Here is an 8,382-nt window from a genome sequence, read left to right as displayed (position 1 = left end):
AGTGGTTATCATACATAATTTTATTTCTATCCTTTGTGAGAGGTTCAAGGTTCAAACCTTCACCTCTTCTTTTATTTCTCTTATCTCTTTTTTTTTTCTTTTTGATTCTTCATATTTTTAGGCTCTAAAGAAAATAACACCCATATAATTATCTCATAATCTTGTGGGTGTTACAGTTGAGGGCTTCTTCCAAATCTCCAGAATGTTGTCTTCAGCAAGGAGCATTGTTCACTGGTGCCAGGCACGTTTTCGCAGATGTCAGACTGGATCAAATTTGGCGTTGTCTGTGGGAACTATTCACCTGGATCTGAAGCTACGAAGATGGAGGAAGCTGGCAAACCCAACACTATTACCATATCGTAAGATGATCTGGAGTTGCTCATCAACACCAGAGTATAGAAGATACTGCAAAAATAGCAACAGCAAGTCAATACTAGTGGCACATTACCTGTAGTACCACCTCCAGCGAAGTCTGTAACTTCGCATAATAGAGAGAGAGATATCAAAGGGGAAGATCCGGCTCATTTGTTTTTTTCTCCTCTCTCTCCCATTCGACGCCCTAAGGCTTATTTCCAATCACCCCTTGAGCAAGGGGGACAAAGAGCATTTCTGCAAGAATCTTCTGGAGAAACTCCTGTACGAGAAAAATGAAAAAGGAAGATGACAACTAGTGATAATTCTCCTGAAAGGATTATCACTCCATTTTCTCAGCGAGTACTAGATGATCCTTTGCCGAAACATTATCAAAATCTAAATGTTATAGAATACTCAAGGACAATTGATCATGCGGATCATCTTCTTAAATTTGAGCATGCAACACTCCTTCACCAAGTTACTGATGGTGTTAAGTGTCGGATGTTCCATACCATGTTTGGAGGAGCAGCTCAAAGGTGGTTCAAGCAGTTACCGAAAAATTCTATTCGTTGTTTCAAGGATTTTCGCAAAGTATTCCTTCATCATTTTTCTGGTAATCGGAGATATCACAAAACCCCCTGGAGTCTTTTCTCAATCAAACAAGGGCCTAAAGAATAGAGAGCCTATATTAAAAGGTTTAATCAAGTGGCTATTGATGTTCCTTCAACCACTACGAAAATTTTGGTAAGCGCCTTCTCTCAGGGGCTTAATGATAATGATTTCTTCAAGGATTTGATCAGGAACCCTCCTACTAATTTTGATATATTAATCAAGATGACTTCTGAGTTCATTAATATGGAAGAAGTCCAAGCTGCCCGTAGGAAAGATGTTAACACTTCTGCGTCGGATCCAGCAGCAATACGTCCGGTGGGACATGCTCAACCCCCTAAAGGACAACGAACATATCTGTATGATCGTCATCCTAAACCTCGGCCCCAAGTAGTACAACATGTGGTCGTTCCTCAATACTTTCCTCAGAGATGGTGCACATATCATCTGACTAATACTCATGATACTGAGAATTATTTTACTTTGAAGAATCAACAAGCAGGTAACACTCGATACCGTCAGTGTTCTCCAGTTCCAAATCACCAACGATATCCTCGACAGAATAGCTCACTTAAAATAGAATATCAACTGAGTGGATCACAAGCGGGAATATTACCTCTACCCGTGATGCAAGCACAGTGTTACACAACCGTAAGTGCACAATTTCGTCGTCAGTAATAAAAAAGATATCGTATCCACAAGGACTGGTTATAACTACTAAAGATATTTCAAAGCGAATTAGCTAAACAATCAACTAGGAATTACACGTACTAAGGAGCAACTAGAAAATAGAAATAGAAAAGTAATGCAGAAACTAGGTTTTATGAAAGTTCTAGGAGATTTGGCTCCTTTGTGATACTTATCAATGTAATATGATTTACCAATAATATCCTCAATACATTTGTAAGAAGTCGTCGATTATCTCTTGCAGAAAACACCGACAAGGGACTTATATCTACACCTTAAGTAATTAAATAGTCATGATCCCTATGAAGTCCGTTAGCGGGGCAGCTCTGTCACGACGTCCCTCGGTCATACAACATAGAAACACATCACTAATCAATTCACATCAAGATATAGGGAACAACTCATCTATTTATCCCACTTCTTTGTAGATTCTTGCTTCACCCTTCAAGGTGATCCCCAAGATGTCCGTTAACAGGGCAGCCCTGTCACAACACCCCTCGGTCATACAATCTAGAGAATTTCTCTACAGGATCCACAAGTAATACAAACATCCAATCAAGAATGGTAATTAGATCCAAACATAACAATCCATACAAGATTGAATTGATACAAACACATAACAACATCATTGAAACAAGAAGTTGGCAAATCCTTGAAATCTTACATCAATTCACATCACAAATACTCTCTCCATCTTAGAACAAGGAGATCTACTCCATGAAACAAAGGACAAGATCCGAACACAAGAAGATATTAAATATTTCGATCCAAATCAAGAAGATAGAAAAGAAATGCTATCTAGAGACAATGACTAATCTTTGGGACCAATCCTTGCTACCGGAGTCGAATCGGGAATGGAAACGTCTTTAGATCACCAGATCAACACCCAAAGGATGGAGAAAAGCCTCCAGATTGGATCTCCCCAAAGGGAGAGCCTTCCCCTTTTAAAGAGGAAGAAACCCTTTATATAGAACAGGGGATTTGGGCGCCACACAGCACGTGTCACGGCTGTGTGGACCTCACATGGCCTCGGCTGCTTAGCTCTCGGCCAGAGTCACATGACCGTGTGAGATTCACACTGTCGTGTCATGCTTCGTCTCTAGATGGCTCACATCGACGTGTGGCACACACGGTCGTGCCAATCTTGGTCTCTGGAAATGTTTCACGACCATATGGCACACACGGACTGATAATGCTTGGCCTCTGGAAAGGTTGCACGGTCATGTAGATCTACATGACCATGTTCTGATTCTGCTTCAAAAGTGACATGACCGTGTGAAATCGCACGGCCATGTCAGCCCCCTCTTCTGCTGATGCTACACACTCGATCTGCTCCACATGACCAAGATCATTTTCCTTCCTGTTCCTTTGGCATGGCTGTGTGGCACACATGCCTAGCATTGACTTCCTTCGTTTGTTGATTAGATCTGCCATAAACATAATTTCCTCTCCAAATTTGACTCTTGTAGACAAAAAAATATACAAGAGCAGATCTTTGAACAATGAAATGTAAATATGCTAAAAGTAAAGCAAGGAGTATGAAAATGCATAGATAAAGCATGCATAAAATATATGAATGTACGTCAAAACCTGCGAAATAAGTGCATAAAATCTACGCACATCACACAGACACATGATCAAGTGCAATTAGAGCCACCATCAACTCTGATCCTGTCTAAAAGCTTGACATGATGAAGAGCTGGGGACGGTGGGCGAAGACTCCAGAGAGAAGATAGGCGACAGCTCTGGGAAAGAGGAATAACAGTGGATCTGAGAAAACCAGAGCAGATCCTGAAGAAATCTAATCGAGAAGTACCTTCTAGCGGCGAGATTGGCAGGTTCTAGATCAGAGAAACCCAAAGCCGATCTAGGGAAGACTTTGACGAGTTAGAGCACCATGACGAAGAAAAACACAGCTCACTGTTCCAGTAGATGTTATCGCCTCCTGCGCACCACGAAACCAATCAACCAAACGTCAATGACCTAAGACCGGGGTGGGAATCCTTGGCTAGGCCCTCTGACGCTCAAGTCAGTCCTCTATTTCCCAGCAAAAGAAGAATAAGAAGTACAGTAAATTGGAATGGAACTAGAATTTCAGTGGTGGTGTTGCGCATACCTGGCCAACGGAGAGGATTCTCCATTTTATACCACTTTATATAACCTCCATAGTCATGAAGTGAACCCCAGTTTGTTAGAGTTTGTTATGAGATGACATAAGCACCTGTAATAATATTTTAAGGAATCTTTTTTGTACCCCAGATGTACCTTCTTTGTCACCTAGTGCACTTACAGAAGTTTCTAGAGCTATTTCCCGCCAAGTTGTCATATGATCATATATTATTTTCATACATCACATATATTTAGTTATAATGTTCCTTACTGGTTATGTTTATGAGGTTTAATAAATGTGAGTGTCTTTATGCTCGGTCAGATTTTTCCAAGACGATCTCATAATAATAGCTTTATAAAGGTGTGTGTTGATATACCCGCCCGGGATTGTATTTCCGAGCATATTATGTCTATGTTTGAACGGATGTTTCCCAGTCGAATCCCTTCTAACTGTCTCGATTTGTATGTCTGCTCGATCATCCAAGATTATATATCCGAACGAGTCATGTATACGCTTGACCGGGATTATACTACCGGTGTATCATACCTATGTCTGGCCGAATGTTTCCAAGCCGAGTCCCTTTTGACCATCTTAGTTCATATGTCTGCTCGATCACCCGAGATTATATTGTTGAACAAGTCATGTATACACTCGACCGGGCTTATACTACCGGGCGTGTCATATCTATGTCTAGCCGGATGTTTCCCAACCGAGTCCCTTCTGACCACCTTGGTTCGTACGTCTGCCCGATCACCCAGAATTATATTATCGAGCGAGTTATACTCACACTCGACCAGATATTTCCCGGCTGAGTCATGTTGGGTTTTATGACATGCAATCAGTCTTTGCTTGACTGACTACAAGGACTGCTTAGGGATGTACGCCTTTAAGCTTGGCGGGGCTTTGCTTGCCAAGTGTTCCTCTGTTTTAACTTGGCCGGTACTTTATGATCGGTCAAACCTATAATACCGAGCGTATCTGAATGCGCTAATCCTGTGTCTATTTTAGGTTAATCGGGCTTGTATTCTCGACAGAACTTATATTCTCGGTTGGCATGTCATGATCGATCAAGGCTTCCCTGCTGGGCGTAGGTGTGTTTGCTAATACTTCACCCATCTGGGTTCGTCCAGCACCATATTCTCGACCGCACTTTGTCTGCCGAACATACCTATTTATATCGTATGCCCTGTTAGTTTTATCCCGATCTGTCCTACATTTCCGATGGGGATTTATCTATCGAGCGTATTCATCTTACTCGGGTCTCTTTATTTTTTCCCTTTTCTCCTTGTATCCCCTTTCACATTATTATATGGGGCTCACCCCTTATAACCCATATCACTAGCCTTCCCTTCAAGTCTAGTAGAAGGAGGTGCGCTTGACTGACTAGACCCAAGTCTTTTTGTCTCTTTATGACACACTAATCTTCCCTGAACCCTTCCTATTTATGATAGTGATCTCATGACTCTTGCTACAATGAGCCCGTGACTCTTGGTACGATGACCACGTGACCCCTGCTACAATGATCTAGTGATACCTCCAGAAATTTAAATAAGGGTGTGATCCTTCCTTCTATAACATCAAGCTTTGCTCTCTCTTGTTCTACTTTCTTTCTAAAGATCTTATTGGAAGTCATGGCTTCATATCCTCCCCTCTGGGATCAATTGCTACGTGAGAAGAAAAAAGCTTTAAATGAGGCCATGCAAGCTCTGGATCTACATCGTTTACACCAACAGGAACTAGAGGTGCGTCTACTGTCAGCTCAATCACAGGTCTGGTCAAAAATGGATTTGAGGAATAAAGCCTATTCAGAGTTGAAGCAAAAAAACTGAGGAGCTGGATAATCTAAGAGCCCAGCACACCTCAGAGGTAGCCATTTTAAACAAAAAAGCTCATGTAGATGGTTAATAATATCTCAACAGCAATGAGTTTTGGATCAGTAGAATGATAAGGTGGATCTTTTGCAAGCCAAGTTAGCTCAAATTAGGTCAGAGAGGACCTTTCAGTCACATGTTTGTGAGGGGGAACCATACAAGCACCAGAGGACAGGACAAACCTCTTCCTTCTATCCGAGCTGTCACTTTACTACCCACCCCCACCTAGGATGGAAAGAGCAATCGAGTGGTTCCCATAAAAATTAGGTTATGTTGGATGACAAATTTTCCTATCGGTAATAATACCGGGTGAAATTTATTTTCGTCCCACAGAATGTGATAATGAGTTAGCTTATTCACTCTTCTTGTTTTAAATTTTATTTAGGTTGTTGTCCTATCATATTCTCTCGCCTGAGAGGGGTAGAATAATCTAGTATTCTAGGCTTATTAATCTATTGTATGGAAACTCAAGGGCTTTGATTGTAAAATTGTTGAAGTAATTGAATAAAGAATTTTAGTTATAATCCTGAACGAGTATGAGCTTTTAGGTTTTTGGACTTCACTCTGTCAACAAAAAATCAGCCGGGATTGTGTTTGGTCAGGATATTTGGAGTCAGGCGTCACCCCAATTTATTTATATTTTCTCCTCATTCTTCTCTTTATTGCGCTTAGAAAATTGAACACCTTTTTCAACATTTCCTCGTTGTTGATTGGTTCTTCAACGGAAAGAGAATATTGGAGGCGTACGATAATACGACGATAACTCGAACATGATTAAATATGTTATGTCCATCATAAATGTCCGTTCATGGATTCTTGACGCGTGTCGCCTATTTCTTCTTCCTGACGTAATGATTTGCACGCTTTTTCAGTAACGTCCCATCACACTCTTCCCTTAGCAAATCGACGGCTCCTCTTGTGAGGGTTCTTCATATCCAACGGCCATTATTATCCATAATATTATTAGAAAAACCTTAAACCCTTTATCTTCTTATCTTCTTCATCTTCCCCCTCGCGCTCTTCGCTGGTGCTGATGTTTAGCATTTTCTAACTTCTACTGCCTTTTCTTCCTTTCTAGCTTCCTCCTTTCGTTCATTTCTTCTGAGGCTTCAGTAAGTTATCTTTCTTGTGTTATTGCATTATTCTATGGCCGAAGAATCTTTTGTCGCTTGGTATGCCCAAACTTCCTCCACCTTCCATAAGGTTGATAGGGCTTCTATTCGTTTGGAGTATGAAATTTCTAAAGAATACTTCATTGTGATTCCTACTTCTGACGCTCACCCTCATCTTCCCCCTACCGGTTATATCACTTTTTTCAAAGATCAACTTATAGCTGGCCTACGCTTTCCCATCCCCCCTTTTCTGATAGAAATAAGCAGATACTTCGATATTCCTTTACAACAATTTGCCCCTAATGCATTTCGCTATCTATGTGGTTTGTATATGATGTTTCATCTTTTCGACATTCCCCCGAATTCCCAAAATTTCTTTATGTTTTTCTACCCCAAGAGGTCAGACCCTGGTGTTTTTCTATTTCAATCCAAGCTTAAGATGACCTTCTTTAAAGAAATGTCCTCTTCCATTAAGGGTTGGAAATCGCATTTCTTTTTTGTGAAATTTCCCGCGCCTGTCCCTTGGTCTTCTTCTTGGCAATCCTCTCTTCCTGCTCTTTCAGATGTAAAAGAACTACATCGACACTCTTCTTTCACCACTTATTCAAAAAGACTATTAGGTTATCGCCTATTCATCCATAAATGGATACGCAACGACCTTCTCTATCTATTTGGTTTGAGCCCCCGTCAAGATAGAGCCTCATGACTCTCTAGATGAGTTGTAGTTTATCCATTAAAATCCTTTTTTACTAACTAAAATATCTTTTGTTTTATGTAGTGGATGCTCTGTTTGAGGCCACTATTGATGAGAAACTATGTTTGGAAGAGGAGCCACTCCGTGCCAAAGAGAAAGAACTTTGTGATGAATTGGGAGAACCTTCTTTAGCAGAAGTTTCTGTCCCCACAGGGGTTGCTTCCAGTTCTCACAAGACGACCCCCAAAGGAACTTTCACCGACCTTCCTCCAATCATTGAGCTCACTTCTCCAGTAGGTCCGGAGAAATCCCCTGAGGAGGCCCCTACTAAGAAGTGACGCAAATTGACTCTTGCCCCTTCCCCTAAGCAAAGAATTGTCTCCCTTCCTATTGATACTCTCCTCATAAATGCTACTCCTTCTTCTCCTGATCTTCCCCTTTCTACTTTATATCCTACCCTTGCTTCCTCTTTCACTACGAAATTGCCTACTGGTCGTGATAGCTCTCCTTCTGCTTTCGTTATGACATTTTCTAAACCAATGGTCTTACCCTCTCAAGGAGAGAAAGGCCCAGACTCACCCTTTTTTATTTTTCCCCCCTTCCACCCAAACTACTCTATCCTCTGCTTCTTCTTCCACTCCTACCCTTCCTATATTGTTTTGGGGGGGGGGGGGAGGGGTCTTTTACCACAGCGTGGGAGGAAGTCTATCAATTAATTGGAGGGCTTAATCTTTTTGAAATGGATGATAGCTTTTCTCTTGAGGAGACGAAGGTAACATCGTTTATGTTTATACTTACTTTTCCTTAAGCATCTTTTAATGACCTATTGTTTCTGCAGCATTGGATAAATAATATGAATATAGCTCGTTTATTGCATAACTTAATCTAAGAGAATAGGGTATTGAGAAGGCAAGTCTCAGAGTTATCTTCTGTCCAGACCACTGA

Source organism: Zingiber officinale, chromosome 1B, assembly GCF_018446385.1.
Source record: "Zingiber officinale cultivar Zhangliang chromosome 1B, Zo_v1.1, whole genome shotgun sequence".
Classification (NCBI taxonomy): Eukaryota; Viridiplantae; Streptophyta; class Magnoliopsida; order Zingiberales; family Zingiberaceae; genus Zingiber; species Zingiber officinale.
This window is presented reverse-complemented; position numbering follows the sequence as displayed.